At 32.1% G+C, this 20,000-nt stretch overlaps 1 pseudogene; it reads right to left on the reverse strand.

The window, feature by feature from the left end:
- Positions 1 to 2,287: 2,287 nt before the first annotated feature.
- Positions 2,288 to 2,431, reverse strand: LOC145248549 (U2 spliceosomal RNA; annotated as a pseudogene).
- Positions 2,432 to 20,000: the final 17,569 nt, after the last annotated feature.

The following is a 20,000-nucleotide window of genomic DNA, read 5'->3' on the forward strand; positions in this document are numbered from 1 at the left end:
GATCAATTTTCGTAATTGATTTACTGAATGCAAATTTATAGTACATGAATACGAAGTTTATATGCTGAAAATACGAATAGCTTGGCACAGATTTAGAAGACTAGATCAGGAACTGGATATAGAATTTTTTGATAGCATAAAAAAACATCATTAATTTCGAAAATAAAAAAAATATCAAAATGAAAAGGTTAATAAATGGAGTAGAACAAATTAAATGAAAAATAAAATTAATATATGAGGAAAATAAAAAAAAATACCTGAAAGAAAAAACGAAATCTATTTAACATATTTTTGAGAAATCGTACCGTTCATCTAAAAACGAAACCGAGTAAATGGATGAACATGAAAAATGTAGAAACATAGATCAAAGATAAAGTTATAAAAATATATTAAATTATTTTAATCGTTGTTTGCAGTACGCATTGCTTGTGTGGCAAATTTGTAGAATATGAATATGATGGTTTTGTTTTTATTTCGTGAGACCCACGACTAATGCTTTCTTCTTTTATTCCTTTATTCTATATTTATTTTTCTATTTTTTAATCCCATATATTCACATCTGCTTATTTCTATTCTATATCGTTCATTTTCTCTTCGTAATTGCATTTACTCTTTTTTCTTTATTCTACGTTAATTATCCATTTTTATTTCTGCATTTTGCTGTTTCATTCATCTTTTGTTTATTTTATAATGTTTTTTATAACGTTTGTATTTTCCTTTCTTTCCCTTATTTATATCCATCTTTTCTATATTTATTTTTCTCATTTTTCATTCATTTAGCTTAATTATCGATTTTTGTCTTGAACTTTCGTTCTTTTATACATTCTTTCCTCATCCTCTCTTCTTTTTCCATTTTCTATAGCAAATATCTTTCTTTTTCGCAATTTCAGTTTTCACTTTTTATTCTGTATTTTTATTTCCCTTCTCTTTATATTGTTTTGTATCTATTATTACTGATATGTCTGTTTTTATTTTTATTTTTTAGAAATATTCCCATTTCTTTTCTTTACCTTGAAAAACTCCCATTCTTTTCACTTTATCTGTTTCTCTGTAAATTTTTTACTCGTATTTCACATTCTGTTTGTTATTTTCATTTCCTGATGTAATAAACTATCATTAAATCCTCATTTTATTTATTAAAAATATAAATTAATCCTTTCCCTATAATAAAATATTCATTTATTCTTCTCCATTTCCCCAGACTGAGCGGATAAGTCAATATGCATCTCATAGAATCGCTTTCTGGTAATTGTAATATCTAATTGACACAGTTTTGTTGTTAAACTATTGGGCATATTAATAGATACAACCATATTAAAACATATAAGCACAGAATCTTTAGAAAAGTAATGTAACGCATTTTTATGTTAAGCCCCACAGTAAAAGAGTAAAACTTAATAATCAAAGAAATTCGCTTGTCCTATTATACAGTTATTGATAAAGTTTCAGAAAGCGATATTCAATTTGTTTGATGTTTCTGTTTCCTTTTTTTCACACAGACCATGCTGCTATTAGTCACAGTCTTTTGTAGTAATATTATTATGCCCTGAGCCTTTTCAGAATTGTCTGATCTATTTCTGGTTTTCGTTGTTCAAGTTTGTTTAACTGATTAGTCTGGTAATCTCCATCAATTCGTTGTTTTCATATCTAGTTGTATCTATTTACTATGCCTCCCCACGGGACAGAGTAAGACACCAGGGTCGTTTTTTAACGTGGAGAAAAGGTACAAAAATAAAAATTGTCTCAGTCGTGAAGGATTTCTCCTCCACCGAAAGAGAACAAGAAAATGAAGTGCAGCATCTGAAGAACAGATGGTATTTATTTGCTCCCCCACTGAGCAAATTAGGCACAAGGCCGTTTTTAATGTGAGGTAAAAACCAGCTCCCCTAAAAGTAGGCAAAAAGGGGGCACTCTGGTTACCAAAAATAATAATTGTCCCAGTATAGAGGGTTTCCCCTCCATTGACTGGTACAAATTATCTTTAAGTGCAGCATCTGCCGGAACAGATGGTATTTATTTGCTCCCCCACTGAGCAAATTAGGCACAAGGCCGCTTTTAATGTGAGGTAAAAACCAGCTCCCCTAAAAGTAGGCAAAAAGGGGGCACTCTGGTTACCAAAAATAATAATTGTCCCAGTATAGAGGGCCTCCCCTCCATTGACCGGCACAAATCATCTCAAGTGCAGCACCTGCCGGAACAGATGGTATTTATTTGCTCCCCCACTGAGCAAATTAGGCACAAGGCCGTTTTTAATGTGAGGTAAAAACCAGCTCCCCTAAAAGTAGGCAAAAAGGGGGCACTCTGGTTACCAAAAATAATAATTGTCCCAGTATAGAGGGTTTCCCCTCCATTGACTGGTACAAATTATCTTAAGTGCAGCATCTGCCGGAACAGATACTACACTATGATCTTAGCCAAAAGGCCAAGATCTAGTTGTAATACAGATTCCTATTCACGTAGGTCTCTCAAATATCCTGAGTTCGCCAGAAACATTGCCGAGTTGAATAAGATACACCTGAAGAAGGTTGGAGGTTACATCGACAAAAACCTTGTGAAAATTACAGCTAGGATTAGAACAGCTGTCCGATGAATCCAAATAATATGAATAACCGATCTTCATCTAAAAAAAAAAATCGGAAACATCTTTCCAAGAATTGCAGCATACCGCTAACTGTTTTCACCTACATATAATCTTGTTCTTTACAAAAATAAAGTTAATAGGCATCTCATGTCTTTTCTTTAATTGTATTTATTTCTTAATAGATGCTTAAATTAAGTGCATCCATACCTTGTTAGAAGAGATGTTCATATTAATATGAAACCAATTCAAAGTACGACAGAGCATAGCACTGTGATAAAGTAGAATTCTCCAACATAATTTCTACCGAATTAGGGGTTTTTACTGAAATTTATTAAATGACGAAGAGTCTATTTTTGTTTTCTAAATAGGTAGGAGATCTCATTATCCCATGGTATTAATGGATTTGATGTATAAAAAAAGATATAATATACACTCTTTGAGCTAGTTGGAATGTTTTGTATGACCATTAGTCGAACCGTTTTATTTATCGTTACAAAACATTAAGATGCAGAAGTTAGCGGTAAACGTGTTATTAACAACAAATCCGAAATCGCATTTATTTATTACATTTAAGGCGTTTTAAAATGTTGTTTATGGATATTCTACGTATGATTGGTTGTCTAAACATTACTTCGGCAAAAGTATTTCAAAAGAGTAGTTTATAATTTTTTCAAACATATATGGCTACATATGCATACGTTTAATACAAAATTCAAAAGAATATAATTTTTTTCAAACATATGTTACTACATATGCATACGTTTAATACAAAATCAAAAAGAATATATTTTTTCAAACATATGTTGCTACATATGCATACGTTTAATACAAAATTCAAAAGAATATATTTTTTTCAAACATATGTTGCTACATATGTATACGTTTAATACAAAATTCAAAAGAATATAATTTTTGCTTTTGTTACATTTATCTCTAGGTGTATTTCTATTAGAAAACCTAGGCATTTCAAAAATGTCTGCACATCAAGTGCAAAACATAGACCAACTTAAAAAAAAATCAATATGGGAAATAAACAACGCTGAAGACCTATAATGCACGACACAGGAAGTTAAAAAGGGACGAACTTGTAAATCACGTAGTCTCTTTATCTTGGGTCGATAAAGATTTAGAAGCATAAGTTTTGAGTCGATTGGTCGAATATAATAAAAATGAAAACATCGCATGCAAATGTAAACTTACTGACAGAAAACAGAGTTCAAGATTTTTTTTTTATGAACGCAAAATAGCCGGAATCCTCATCCACGGCGAATTAGAAAATGCAACAACAACACACACACACACACACACACACACACACACACACACACACACACACACACACACACACACACATATATATATATATGTATATATGAGAGAGAGGCATACACACACGTTTGTGTATATATATATATATATATATATATATATATATGCATACATATATATAAATGCAATATAGAGGCATGCAAACACGCTTTTATATATATATATATATATATATATATATATATATATATATATATTATGAGTGCTTTTTAGAATGAAATAAGTGCTTAATTATACATTAATAGGAGTTAAATGTGTATTTATTAAAAATGTCACGGAGAATCAGGGAATATCAACAAGGTACCATTGATATCAAACCTTTTACCAGAGCACTGATGCATGTATAAAAAGGCCCATCCGTATTCAGAGTGATGTCACGGTATGGAAGAGGAAAAGACTATAAAAAGAACGTGAGCACACACAGGCAAGGATGGTCGAGATGACTTATGTCAGCAAGAATAGAACAATGACGTCATTTTCTGTGAAAATGCCTGAAAATAAATGCCGTTGTTACAAGAAAAAAGTAGAGTTATTACTTGTCTTTTTTTCATGCGAAGTAATCTGCTACAATGTTTTGGGTCCGAATCTGTACACGTGAACGTGTGTCTTAACGTGAGAAACCTTACAGTTAATATTTATATATATATATATATATATATATATATATATATATATATGTGTGTGTGTGTGTGTGTAATGTATATAAACATATATAAACATATATATACATACATATCCATATATATATATATATGTATATATATATGTGTGTGTGTGTGTGTGTGTGTGTGTGTGTGTGCATATACACCTAATAATGAATCACCTTAGATGATACGAACATCTCAGTAAAATTTGACTACCCAAAGTACTCATATCTGTGAACAAATGAAACATATTTAAATATCTTCGTGGCAGGCCGAAACAATCGTATGCTCTGAATAGAAAATTTAGTAAAAGGCGATTTATTAGTGAATTTGCAAATGTTTATTCTCTTAATTCAAGATACTTCATAAATTAAAAATGTATTTATAGCTGTAGACTTACACTACTGATCTATTGAAAGCAACTTTTTTTATAAAAGTATTTATTTGATATATACGAAAAGAATTAGGATAATTATTATTAGCTGTGTTGCACATTATCGTGTACACTTAACTTGTGGAGGAAAAGCGTTTGACTTTCATATAGTTTTCAATAAGTAAAACAATTGAAGAGGGGAATGAAATATATATTATTAAAAGTAAAGAGAAAGGAGAGAGGGGGCTATGAATAAAAGGAGACGATCTTTTCTGACACGATAATAGAAAAGAGATAGAGAGAAAAAGAAACCACATGTGGACAACGGAGAATGAGAGCTGTGCATGATAGCACAATAAGTATATGAGTATTACTTAATATTTGATGTTACAAATTATATATTTTACGATGTATTTAAATTTTTCCAACTTTTCTTATATTTTAGTTATTTCTCTTTCGTTGTTATCTCTCAATTGATTGTTTTCATCTGTACATTTCTCTTTACGATCGTGGAAGCAAACGTCAATGGCAGAATCAGGCTGTTCCAAAAAGTTGTACCCTGTTAATTCATACGAATATAGTTTACTTTGACATTAAATATTAAATAGATACAAAAGATTGGCGTATCGTGTCACATAAACCAAGACAATCAACGAATATTTTATAAGAAATATGTGTAGTATGTATAATATTCCGATATCAAATCATCTAGTATGAATTGATAAGCCGTAAAACAAAATGGAGGTTTTTTTTCAGTGAGTTTGTTTCAGTATGTGATAAAGCACGAATGGTTGATATGTAGTAAAATGATGAATGTAAATCTATGAATCACTTATGGTAGGAATATTCTCTATTATAAGATATTTACATATAGCAACACGATACGTCTTTTTTTTTTGCTCGTCATAATTTGTTGTGTTTTATCCGATTGGTTTTGAATCAGATCACTACAGGGGGTACGAAGTAAATGTTGCTGATGTCCATAAGCGAGCGCGATGCTATGCAAGAGACCAGGTTTGAACTTTGACTCACGTATGTCTTCAGTTCAGATGATTATCTACTTTCTGGCCGCCACCTCCCTCTATACAAGTTCCATGTAGTTCGTTTTTTTTTTCTTGCATTATGTTTAAACTGTGTTATGTTGGAACGGCGAACTTATATATTGGCTGTTTCTTTCTTGATGTTGATCATTGCCATGTTAATTTGAGTGTGCCTATTTACATCTGTGTCTCAAATTAAGCCATACATGTTGTACTAATCATATAACTCTTCTTATTGTTATTTGTTTCCCAGCTTTATTTCTAATTAGATTTTTTTCTAAACGAATCGGTAACTTATGAAAAGAACCACATGTAAGTAAAAATGATTCTCTGGAACTAGCATGTTCGAATTCTACTCACCCAGACCGGCACTCCATGTCGTGAATCCGGTAGCTACCGGTAGCTACCGACACCGCGTATCGTATCCAGCGTTTCAGCCGTTTTCAAAATGCAATTGATTTCATAGATCGCAATAGACGGCATCCGTTTCGATACTAAGTAATCAAATAACCCACAAAGAGTTTAGATACAGAAAAACAAAACAAGGTTACTCAATAAACGACATAAGCTTGATTATGTTTTCGACCTTAAATAATTAAGCTTGATATACAGTATACAATGTTATAACAAATGAACCGTTTAAAAGGATTATATTTCGAGATTTTAAAATAAATAAGGAGAATATAAATCAATTAGTATATTATATTTAGCCTTTATCACTGTCAAAGGTTCCGATATGATATCAACCAGACTAAACAAGCTAATAGAACTAATTTCCCAAGTTAAGGCTAGCAAGTCCCAGCTTCATTATCGATTTGTGGTTTGCTTTTTTAGTAAACAGCAAGAGTGCGTAATACATTTTAACTCGTCCAACATGGGCTCTATTTCTAAATGTGTCATTTATTTCCTCTACATCGAATAATATTATGGTATTCATAAACGGCTGTTAATGTACATGGCCAACGTGAGCATTCCAATATATTCTCTGTTATCAGTTTGTTCATTTTCTGATGAAAGCATTCTAATTGCTTCAGATGCCGGCGATACGACACAACAAAGACGGCACACAAGCGTGGCGCACTTTGATCTTTATTCCCAATTTATACCGCACGCTGCCACAAAGGACCCTACGCCAACTTGCCAAATGCTGTGCTCGCCTTTCATATTAGCTGCAAGATCGCCACTCTCTACGTTGCGATATCTAGTTAGAACGCTTCAACGATTGATAGACTAGTCCAAAATATTAAGTGTTAAATGTTTTCTTTGTATAAAAGCGTCAGGATGTTATTAATCCTGTTTTTTTTTCGGCAGTTCTTTACGTGTTCTTATAAGTGCTGTTATTCTCTTATTGTATAGAATAAAACTTTTTTGCAATGTTTTTATTTCTAGTTTTCTGAGCATTTTAACCAATTCAATATTACGAGGAGCGTTCCAAAAGTGATGTCTTCTATTCCTAGTCCGTCAGAATAGATCGGAGAGTATTGCAAATCGCATTGTTATGATGAATGAAATTAGGACTGAATGTTTCATTGCTTTTTTGCAGATATTGACGATGTAAGATTCTAAAAAATCGAGGCCTATCATAGATGTGCGTAAAATGCGATCATGCGTCATTGAATTTCTGGCAAATGTTCATTGAAATGCTGGTGACTACATGGAAATATAAATTCTAGAGTATGACATGCTGCTCTTTATCGTGGTTTACTTTACTTCGGTTATCCTTATCTGTTTGGGTTAGAAAATAGGAGACTTTACTTTTGGAGCCACCCTCGTAGTATTGCTTATACTGAAAAATTTCGAATACACTAGTCAACACTAGTCATTACCAATAATCGACAAAAACGGATATCTACTTGGCTTTAATACCTTAAATTACGACATTAACATTTTTATTCGTAGTTTTTTAATTATTTAAATGAATCAATGCGGTTATTTTATTATTAGTGTTTGCCTTTTATTATTGGCCAGCACGAACACATAATACGATGGTAAAATAAATTTCGGTTATAAAAAATTTATACGCCTATGGAATTCTCATAAAATTTTATTCAAGAAAAGCTGTTTTAGCGTATAGGTATACACAGAATGAAATATAGTTTATCATTAACATGTAATTTCTTGACAATGGTTATTAAAATAGCTGCAGAGTTTTTAGAAATCGAGATAGTAACTTTAAAACTAACAATACCTCAAGACTGCATGTCATCATATACTTAAGTCATCGAATTCTGTCATTTGTACTCATTTTTTAAGATTCTTTTGTAGCATTGTATATCACCCAAAAGAAATACTTATTAACTATTATTCACGAATGACTTTTACCTTTAATAAAGAGCGACAACTAATTTGTATAATGATACATTGTTAATATTCTTAATTTGATATTTAAGAAAAATGTGGGAGCACATTATGAACCAAGGTATTTGTTGTGTTAGTATAAGGGAACATATAGAAAAAAGAAACGCTTGCTGTCATACTATACTTTTGAAAAATAAAGGGCTATATATCATAGTCACAATAAAAATAGAAACAACTACAGTGACACTTCATAAAAAAAACATGTACTTTCCGTGTTTGTAAGTTTACGTAATGAAATTCTAGAATTTTCCTGGACAGAAGCTTTGCACGATCTCGATGTTATTCAGCGGTATAGATACATATTTAGATAAATAGTCTGCGATATATATGATGGTTATCGTACAGAATTCAAACCAAACAGAGCTGGCCTTTACCGAATAAAACCGAAAAGTTAAATTATTGTTAGTTTATCCCCAATTTAGAAAAGGGAAACACCGATTTGGCTTAAATTCTGTAGGCGTACCAATATACTATATATTCGATTAAATAATAGTGTAAATGCTGACATGGCAGATAATGGTATCACAAACTACCAGAACTTTTCTTTTGATTTTTAGGCTAACATGTAAGCGACTGTGATAAAATCCAATAAAATTGTATTTTAAGTTTGTCTTTTATACATAAATAAGGAAGTTTAGAAAATCGAAATGATGTGAAAGTCATAAGATAAGAAAACGGGTCTGCCTCATTCGCAGTACTGATGCCAGTTATAAAGCATTGCCAATAACGAAGAAGATGGTGTAAATATTAGCTTTTAAACTGATGAGGATAATTCGAACAATCGCTGTTACCTAAGTCGACGGTCGATCTCTGGCTACAGAACATATCTATTATTATGAACACTAAGTGTGAAAAACCCTGGGAATGTTAAAGAGGAGTAAGCTGAATACCATTTCGATAATATTATGGCGAGAGAAAATAAGCTGAAGTTAGATTAAATAAACTATCGTTTTCCGCGCCAGAAATTGAAAATGAGAGTCGATGGTGAAGAATTGGCCATGTTTTTCGCTGGGGTGAGCCAAACGCTGCGTGATGATATGTCTATCTTCGGGAGGTTGGGAGATGTGTAATATATATATTTTATAGTAGAAGAAAGAGCGAGTGAGATTAATTTGCGTGCATTAAGGGAGGGTTGAAAGTTGGTTAGGTCTGATGATATTCGAAAATCGTTGGAGATAAGATGATGTTTAATAGAGAGGTCAAGTAAGCGTTAGTACTGATAAAAACTGCCTGAACCGACCTTCGTTTGATTTGGAGTAGATTCTGCAGTGAACAATGGGGGCGGGATGGAGGAATCGCGCATCAGTCAGATGATTCGGCACTGGTTATGTTGCTGATGCTATAGGGAGGGAAGATATTTGAATTTGCAATCTTTGAATGATTTGGACAAGTAAAATTATTGGGAAAGGAAAAAAATAATAGCCATAGAAAAAGAGAAGAAAAATAGATTAAATAAAATATAAACATAATTGTTTAAATGTAGAAAGAAACAATGAAATTTCTAAGAGATAGAAACTTGCATCATGAATTTATTTCAAAAGACAAGTAATTGCAAGTCAAGATTATTATTTACTCACAATGAATTCTCACAAAAATCATTGCCAGTGATATTTCACTCGTACAAATTTCCAGGAATCTGAGTGACAATATGTCTATTTAAAATGCTGCTAACCCTTCTTATTTAGAAGTACGATAATGCCACCCATTGGCGGTCTTTACCTCGTTTCATATCGTCTAAAAACGTTGAAAGCATTATGGAGTTTATTCACAACTGAAATATAATATATTGATTAATGAATTATCCTGAGTTTAACACTAGTTATTAGATTGACTGTTGACTTATAAGAACAAGTGGTGTTCCCTGGCAACTTCATGATAATTTCTGGATTTTCATCTCTATAGATCGATACCTCTAATAGTTGGGAATTCAGTGTTCTTATTGCAACAACGTTTGGCCATTGATTTCTCAATAGAATCGTTGATTTTCTCTGGAATGTGAGCGACAAGTAACCTTTTTTTAGGTTACAGTACACTGCACACTTCCACTCGAGGTTAGGTTGGATGTTTCCAACATGTTTAACTTTGTACTTCCCCTATTATTATTATTATTATTATTATTATTATTATTATTATTATTATTATTATTAGCCGATTTAGCCAGTCTGCAAACTGGTAAGTACCTATTCGAACTGTATTAAAACATAATACTTTATATGTTAAACTCTATTACATATACTATCTTAAGGGCAAGTTGTGCTAAATCTGGTTATTAATATCTATGATTTTAATCAACATGCGTAGGTTCATTGATAGCAGTAGTAGTAATATGTGTACTCGCCTTACAAACCTGGTATCGCAAAGAGTATCAATTCTATATTTACTGCAATGCCATGCAATACTTAAGAGATTATAGCGTTTATTATTTTTAATGGTAGTATCGAATGTACTAGTGTTATTTGTTGTATCACAATTTTGATACGTCGGAAACACTGTGCATATTCATCGATGTACTGCATTTGGTTGTTTATTTATTTTAATATTTGCAGTACTATACTATTTTGAGGATTAGTATTAATAACATGCGGATCCCGAAATAATGCTTGATAGTAAATCTTGTGTAATTATGACGATAAATGTAATTATGACGATAAATTTTAGTATGCAACCAAGCTTGTCTTGTGATATAAGAGTGGAAATATTCTATGTCTAAGATTGAACAATGATCATTACTATTCACTCTATCCCTATGTTTTATCCACTATGTTTTTGTGAGTTAATTCTCCTTAAACGAAAAGTACATATCAGCACAATTAGAAACCTTTTGATATCAATGAAATATAATAGAGTTCCGCTACTCTTACCTGTAGCTTCTTTCTCACAAGATAATAACTGCTAGTCTATCCTTATTTTCATGCTAGCTGTCGCGTGCCTTCCAATCTATAGTCCCCTCGTCTTAAACATTCACGACAAAATGTCTTCCATCTTCAAACTTGGTTAATAATTATCCCTTCTTTATATATGTGTTCTTAAAACTTAATAGAACATCCATGATTGAGGCTTTTGTAGGAGGAATTATCGATTTGTGAAATACAATACTAATAACCGCCTTCTCCATTGGCTACACTATTGCCGTTTCCTTATTTCATGTTTAGAAATGTGTCAATAATTAAATCATCACTAGTTTGAGTTATTATCTCCACGGTGTTGTATCACGATCTGCCCCACTCATCCCTGTGTATTTTTAAACCTTGATTGCTGTTACGTTTTACAGTCAATCCTTATTTTATAAATAATACTTAAGTAAACAAAAGTCATTAAACCTAAGCGTAAACAAAATCTTGTACAAGAGCAAGTTATAATGTAACTCGAGTACGAAGAAACGAAATGATTACGATAATAAGGTGAATTAAAATAATAAATGTGGCTTGAGACCAATGAAAAAGTAAATGTAAAAATCAAAGAGAACGCTGTAAAGAAAGTAAATAATGATGCACATATAAGTTGTTAGTAGAATAGAGAAGAGCACAGTAACAGAGCGAGGGGGTAGAGTGAGAAAAAAAACTTTAAAAAAATAGATGAAAATAAACGTTGCTAGTTAAGCGAACGGAAGAAAAAAGTTTAAGACAGCATCTAAAATTTGGACAGATATGAAAGCGGCATGTGCATAAAGTAACGAGATTGAACGAGGAGAGAAGAGTACAAATAATCAACGCAGGCAGTATGGAGGGAAACGCATTTGAAGATTAAACGAAACCCTAACAGAAAATGGCATAATTAGGTAAACGTGAGAGTTGAATATTTTTTCTTCGTTTTTTTTTATTTCTTCTCTGCTGCTCTTTTTCTAGTAGGACATAATTTAGACAGAAAGCCGAAAACGAGATAAAGAATAAATAAAATGAAATCTAACGAATAAATTTTAAAATTGAAAATACAAAAGATGCAAAAATTAACATGGTGGAAAAAAATACTGGAATTAAGAAAAAAAAGTTAAGGTAATTCACTGAAACAAAGCAATCAAATAAAAAATAAAACGTGTAAAAATAAGTAAAAGCAAAAAGAAATAAAATCATAAGAAGAAGAATAATCATTTAAAGAAAGAAGAGAAACTCGTAATCTTTTGCCATTGATGCATATATTCACATTTTTAGTTATAGATGCAACCACACGTCTTAATTAGTTGTTCTGTCTGTGCTTCTGTAGGATGGGTGTTTTATAGGTTTACATATCCTGAATAGCTTCTACGAATCAACTTCTAAACTAACCCTATATCAAGCTAGAACCATATATATATATATATATATATATATATATATATATATATATATATATATATATATATATATGAGAGAGAAAGAGAGAGCATTATGAATTGGTAAATATTCAGATATCTCTTGTATTCGTGGGGAAATCATATAAATGTTATTATACTGAAAGTATATATATATATATGTGTGTGTGTGTGTGTGTAATTTTAGTTATAATCACAAAGTACATAAAATCCCCAAAAGCACACACTCAAACTCGACTTGTGTAATTTAGTCCCGTGAATTATACAATATTACGCGTACGTATTATTATTACTTTACTAAATATCAAACACTTTAAAATAAATGCTGGAACATTTCCGTAAATTACATCTTAATATATTAGTTTTGATTATAACAGGTATGTGTTCGCTGTATTATAGGCTTGGAGAGATAATCGATAGAAAATTCGACTGCCAAAATCGGTTATAAACCGGTTATAATGACAAGAGGCTGACAGGTCGTCGTAGAAGACGATAGACTGACACTCAACGTGACATAATTCCTCTTAAGTCTGGAGTGTTTCAATGACTCGATGCGTAAACAAAACTGATAGCTAAGAATACCGGTTATCAGTTTTGAACTGCCATTGTTTTATTTAGTGTTCATCACATTTATAATAGACGAAAATGCTACACATATTTACTGAGGCTTATGTATTGAATGTAATACATTTACCAAGTTATATTTCACTCTCTTTACCTATCTATCTTTTTCGATCTCTCTCCTTCTCTATCTCTTTTATCTAACTAATGCGTTGAAGCCAAAACAAAAAAAAACACAATGGGTCAGTAAATATTTAGCTACCTCTTATAATAATTAGAGAAATCATGGAGACTACGACAATTGTGTAAAAATATGACAGATAGATTATCAGTTCAATAAATAAGAAGTTAGACCTCGCAGAGCAAGAATAGTTATACATGGAATCACTAAGTAACTCTATAACGCAATTATTTATGGTGCTCTTATTTAACTGTAAATTTGATGTAAATCCTCCCTTGTTATTATTAGTGTATATTAATAATGTCAATATCGTCTCTGAAACGATCGTATGTAAATCTAATTTGTTTCAGTTTGGATTATTGGAACATATGCAATTGATAATGGATCGATTTATTTCACCTTTTATTTACTCTCTCTCTCTCTCTCTATATATATATATATATAAATATGTCTATGTATATATATATGTATATATATGTATATATATGCATATGTATATGTATATGTATATATATGCATATATATGTATGTGTATATATATATATATATATATATATATATATATATATATATCAATTGAAACTATACGTAAGCATTTCTATTGATACTTTTGATTGTATGTATTCACTGGAAACTTGGCACGAATATAACCGATTCTGCAGGCGATGGACAAGAGAATGTTAAATACATTACAACATTCGATTCATAAGCCTAAACTCTTCAAGCTATTTATATTAGATTTTTGAATTCTTAAAAGATAATTCATATACCATATTTATTTATTCACGTTTCTTAATCTTTAAACGTGAAAACAATCAGTTATTTATTAAGTATTTATAACAGATTCAATAACAGCTTGTTGACATTAATATTTTCCAATCCGCTTCCTACCTTAGACCCTAGCGTAATGGTTTATTTAACTATTTTGCGTGTTTTTTTTTATCGAAAATAAGTTGACCCGTGACTTGGAAAATCATGCAATTCTTGAAAATCACGATCATTAACATCACCTCATGCTCAAACTGTCAAATTTAATTTTTTCAAAACCAGTTAATCGATTGGTTCTCGTCGGCCTATGTGCTTTCAACACTATAAAATCGATACAGCTACAAAAAATAAGGAAACAAGGCGGATCTGGTACCGGATCTGTTTTACGTAAAAAAGATGCAAAATATTTAGGATACGGGCTCTAAACATTATTTCATAAATAGTAAAACAACAACCGACGTCGTTTGCACGTCCGTCGTTCTTTACAGAAAAAAAGAAAGAACGAAGTAGCGGTGTTTTGTTTTTTTTTAGTAGAAAAGCCTAACCGTCAGACTATTCCGATACAAGACGATTCTGGCGCCATAGATACGGCGTATAGGGGGGAAGCAGGCGGACACTGATTTGCGGATAGCGTGCATAACAGTGTAAGAAGCTTAGTATTGCACTGGCTAACAGAATGACAGCGCTCGCGGTCGATTTTGAATATGGCCGACAAAGTGGTGGAAGCTTTACCAGCGATATGAGTCAGTGACAGTACTGCTGAGAACCGTATGCGCATGCGTGTATGGGCGTATCGGCCGCTTATAACAACTAAATGGCCATAACTTAGAGTATCTTTGACTAGGTCATAATCTATGTGTTTTCACAAACAAATGCCGCGAAGTTGTTTCACAAATGAATATCATGAACCATTCACAAGATACAAAGTCTACGTCTACACCAGGTTTCGCCGATTATGAAAAAAACGATATACGTGAAATTATATTAATTAATTTCAAACATTCGTCTGGAAACCAGTTAGATATAAATGAAAAGAAAACGAAACATCAGAAGAATGGACACAGAGAAAAACAGAGACCAGCAAAATGAGTGAAAAAATATGACAATAAGTGTATACGAATTATAATGTTGATAAGAAATATTAGACTTGAATGGCATTCATTAAATCTATAATACAGGACCCGTTTCTTGGCGTTGCGTAAGGACTAACAACAGAATTTTAATTTAAACTTTAAGGAACTTTCTAATTTCATATTAGTTATAAGAAAAGTATGGCGCTCTAGCAGAATTAGACCTGGATCCTCGGGATTTTTCGTAAATTATAGTTTGGCTCGACTGGCAGTCACCGGATTAAGCCCAGCAAAGTAACAGAAGCAGACGAATATCCAAACAAAGAGACAAAAAATGTATAACTACAATACATAAAAAATAAAATCTACTGTAAACTTACTGAATATATATATATATGTATGTATATATATATATATATATATATATATATATATATATATATATATATATTCAAGAAAACTTGCACTTTGTATAGTTTATTTATTTTTATTATTATCATTTTATTTGTTTTGCAATTTTTGGTAATTTCATGACAGTGCTCTGCGCAGTATAAACACCTCTACTCTCCCCATGTTAAGAATTGTTTTCGGAAAAAGACTCCAACCTCGAACGCCGTTCTTAAGATGGGGAGGTAGGGGGGGGGGGTTAATTCCGCAAGCCGTTCCTAACATGGAAATGTTGAGGGTTTTTACACGTTGCTTTGTACTGTCGTCAAATATTGGTTAATTTTTTACGAATTTTTTTAGTACACAACATAGTATAAACACCTTAACCTCCCCATGTTAAGAAGTGCTTTTGGAGTAAACACCCCCGAAAGCCAAAACATGGGGACGTTAGGAGTGTTTATTCCGAAAGAGGTTTTTAACATGTCGATGTTGAGGGTAGTGTCGTAAAAAAATACCCAATTTTTTAATAAGCAAAATAATTTTTTTCAATAACAAATTAACAAAATATCAAATTGCTGTGGCTTATATTGTTAAAGTGGAAAACACCAAAGAAAAAAAAAAAGAAGAAAGAAAACCACAAAGAAGACATAAAAAGAAATCAATAGCGGAAAATCACAGAAAAATCATAGGTATAAGTGAATAAATAAAAAAAAACAGTTTAGTTATTTATATAAAGCTGCCTGTTTTTATCACCGCTTATAGTTGTTTTTTGACCAGTCGTAAACTACGCTTAAATATAATATTTTAATTCAATGAGATTTTGTATTTGTTACTACAGATAAAACATTCTATCGATTATTATATTGTATCAAATATATGGTAGTGATTACAGAAATAAAGAAAACTTGACTTTTGTGCCATCAGCTAGAATCGGAACCAAAACATATAGTTGTTTAGTCTCATTTAAAAAAAATAACGCTGTAAAGGTATAAAAGTATATTTGCGGTATGCATAGAAGAGCACTTGAAGTCAATTAACATTTGCCAAGTACCCATTTTTTTTTTCGATTTTGATAACTTTATCGGATAACGACAAAAGATTCAAATACCCTATATATATCAAGTTTAAAGTCTGTAGACCAAAGATTGACATAGGGTTTTGTTAGAGACAGACATACGGACAGACAAATAGGAAGACAAGGTCACACACACACATATATTTATATAATAGTGGGGGAAAGGAAAGGGGAAAAAGCCAGTCACCTAACCATCTGGGCCACGAATGCGAGGAACTCATAAGGGGGGTTATATGAATGTTTATGAAGCGAAGAAGTCTGACCTAGTTTTGCAAGCAAAATCATTGGCGCACATACACAAGAAGAAGCGAGCGAAAACACACGCACAAACACACGTACACACACATACACACACACTTTTCTTATATATATATATATATATATATATATATATATATATATATATATATATATATACCCCTGGTTTAGCTAATATATGACGGGAGTAAATTTTCTGTAAATGCAAACAGCGGACTTTATTTTGTAAACGAAATAAACCGGTAATGATTTATGTTGAATTTGTTCTGTTAGTGTTTAATCTGACGAAGAAATGAAATTTTATTTGCCTACCCCCTCGCAAGCAAAAGGGGCCAAATATGTTTAATGTTATTTGTATCCGTCTGTTTTATGCGCGTAAAATTGAAAGAATTAATGGCTAAAACTTGGGAAAATGTAAGAAAGGGTGTTAAAAAATTATTTGCAGGTGTTTAAAGCCCAAGAAAAGGGGAAAAGGGAAGAAAAGGAAGGCAGTCCTGCATAATTGAACCTGAATTCGCGTGAATTCCCGTCAAGCGTGGATCGTGCGAGACCGGCAATCATTTGTGTCAGCTGCAGACTACCAGATAAAACAAACAAACAAACAAAACGAACGGCAAAGAATACAGATAGTGGGGGGAAGGTAACCCCCAAGGAACTTATCCTGTAAAATTCAAATATTTTTATGATATTTTATTATTTTTTATTTATTTATTGTTGGTTTGTTTTCTGCAACAGAATACAATAAACAAAACAAATTGCGAAAAAATACAAATGAAAAAAAAATAAAACTAGAAAAATGACCATGTATAATAAAAAATATATTTAATAGATTTAATTTATTATTTTTAATGTTGGTTTGTTTTTTGCAAAAACAAAAGTATGTTAACCATATAATTGTTAGGTGTAAGTACAACGGTGTGTTATGTGTTTAGTTTTATTTTCTTTTTTGTATTGTTTTCTTTGTGGTCGCTTTTTACCAATTGGAATCTCGTCTGATTCCATATCTATACCGTAGTAGTAATTGGGCTAATGAAACTCCCAGAAATTGAATGTATAGAAATAAAAAATTAATAAGAGAAGTCAGCTCTCCCCCTACTATCACGTAGAAAATCACTGTAAACATAATAGCAGGAAAAATACACTAAATAAAATATTAAATCGAGTAATCGTGTTAACATGTGAAGAAGGCTTGCAGCTGACTGGTAGAGTTTGTTCTAAAACCTGGAATCCAAGGTTACTTCGTTTCGTCTAAGAAACCCCCCGACTCGCCGCCACCCCCAACCAAAAAGGAAAAAAAAGAGAGGAAAAAGGGGGAAAATAAAAAGAAATACACAAAATGGCATAAGTAATCCATAGAATAGCTGTAATCGAAAGTTGAGTTTCACACGACGGTAAATACTAATGCATTTTTTGTAAGCCACTAAGAACTCAAACCAGTGTTTCCTCGTAAATTCCCCTGTGGACGTATCCGCAACGGTGTTAAGTGGTTGCGAGGGGAGTATGAATCTAATAGAGAGAAAATATTTTACCACTTCCGTTGATTGTAACATATTTTGGCCGTGAACTCTCAGCAGAAAAAATATAGGGATCTAAGATTTCGCGGAAGTGGATTGGCCTATAACACACCAGAGATATCGTGCAGCTACTTATATGAGACTCTATTCATCATGTGAGTATTTCCAGTCATTTTGAAACACATAGCTCTAAAATATTCGATTCTTCCATAGTATTAGTCATAATTTAATTTTGTCTTTTCAAGTTAAATATATTAACTTTAATTAATTGTCTATGTATATAATTCAATATATATATATATATATATATATATATATACATATAATTGTAATCGAAATCGATGTAATCGCTCATTTTTAATCAAATTGATTGATTACCTGCTCTAGTAAGACATCCTACGGTCGTCATACCGGTAGAAACCTTCACATGCCTCTTCACAGTCACTTAGACTACAATACACTGTAGTCTGCAATGCACTGTAGACAACATCCTGTTGATTTTATGAAATCCACAACATCATTCGAATTAAAGTTAAACGTACAGAAATGGAGTATCATTATGTAATTGTGTTCTATAAATAACCATTAATTTCGAACGCATATACGCATTTATAAAAAACAAACATCTGCAGTTGATTGTATAGTCTGGGTTCTAATGCATGTGCGGCTATACAACTACGCAAATCAACTTGTGATGCTAGGTTTTAAAAAAGTATAAACTTTAGCCAAAGCCCGGCTTCCTTCTGTAATCGGATTTTTTTTTATTATGGCGCTCTATACTTATCACACGTATTTCGATAAAAATCGTACAACAGAAACCAAAAATATATCAAGTTTCTTCTTGTAAAATTTATAATAAAGCGTCCAGTCATTTTCGAGTGCATAAGCAACGAACTCACAGACACTCATACAAGTTTCGTTTTATCTTTCTATCTATCTATCTATCTATCTTATTTTTTTATTTGTTTTTTATTACATTTTCACGGTGGAAAAAAATGCTGGAATTAGGAAAAAAAAGTTAAGGTAATTCACTGAAACAGACACATTGCCACTTTGCTGTAGGGGGCTACTATCAGGGGCAGTAACTGCTGGGGCACTATGTTGGGATTTGGCCAGCAAGATGTCAGTTCACGTTGTACTTGAACTTCTGCATGTCAGTACAGTTAGGGAAGCAGGAACCTGGAATGGATTTCAGAGTCTAGCGGTTCTGGGGAATAAACTACTGGAGTAGAAAGATCTTTTACATCTAGGGATCTCTACTCTGTGGGGGTGGGATTTAGCTGCCTGTTGGGTTTGTCGAGGGTGTCTACGTCGTGGAGGCACAAGTGTCTGCAGTTCGTCAGAGCATTCACCATTAAAATACTTGTAGAATATGCAGAGGGATGCAACGTCTATCTATCTATCTATCTATCTTTCTATCTATCTATCTATCTATCTATCTATATATATATATATATATATATATATATATATGGTTATAAAAATGCGAGCATGAAAAGTAATATGGTTAAGCTTAAACATGGAACAGTTAAGGATTACTTGTTAAAGTTAGAAAAGAAAAGAGCAAGATATG

This window comes from Euprymna scolopes, chromosome 26, assembly GCF_053919585.1.
Source record: "Euprymna scolopes isolate OS-2025 chromosome 26, ASM5391958v1, whole genome shotgun sequence".
NCBI classification, from domain to species: Eukaryota; Metazoa; Mollusca; class Cephalopoda; order Sepiida; family Sepiolidae; genus Euprymna; species Euprymna scolopes.